The sequence below is a fragment of the Triticum aestivum genome, chromosome 7A (assembly GCF_018294505.1).
Source record: "Triticum aestivum cultivar Chinese Spring chromosome 7A, IWGSC CS RefSeq v2.1, whole genome shotgun sequence".
Taxonomy (NCBI): Eukaryota; Viridiplantae; Streptophyta; class Magnoliopsida; order Poales; family Poaceae; genus Triticum; species Triticum aestivum.
In genome coordinates this window covers 690,412,950-690,413,247 of record NC_057812.1, presented here as the reverse complement: position 1 = coordinate 690,413,247, position 298 = coordinate 690,412,950, and positions in this window count along the sequence as shown.

Genomic DNA, 298 nt, shown 5'->3' with positions numbered 1-298 from the left:
GGGGGGGGGGGGTTAATGGGCCTTCATGGGCCCTAGTGGAAGAGAGGAGGCAGCGGCCAGGTGGAGGCGCACCCCCCAAGCCCAAACCGAATTGGACTAGGGTTGGGGGGCGGCCCCCTTTCCTTCTCTCCTCCTCCTCTTTCCCCCTTCTCCTTGTGGGAATAGGAAAGGGGGGGCCGAATCCTACTTGGACCGGGAGTCCAAGTAGGACTTCCCCCCTTGGTGCGCCACACGTATGGCCGGCCTCCTCTCCCCCCTTTATATACATGGGAGGGGGGCACCCCAAAGGCACAAGAGA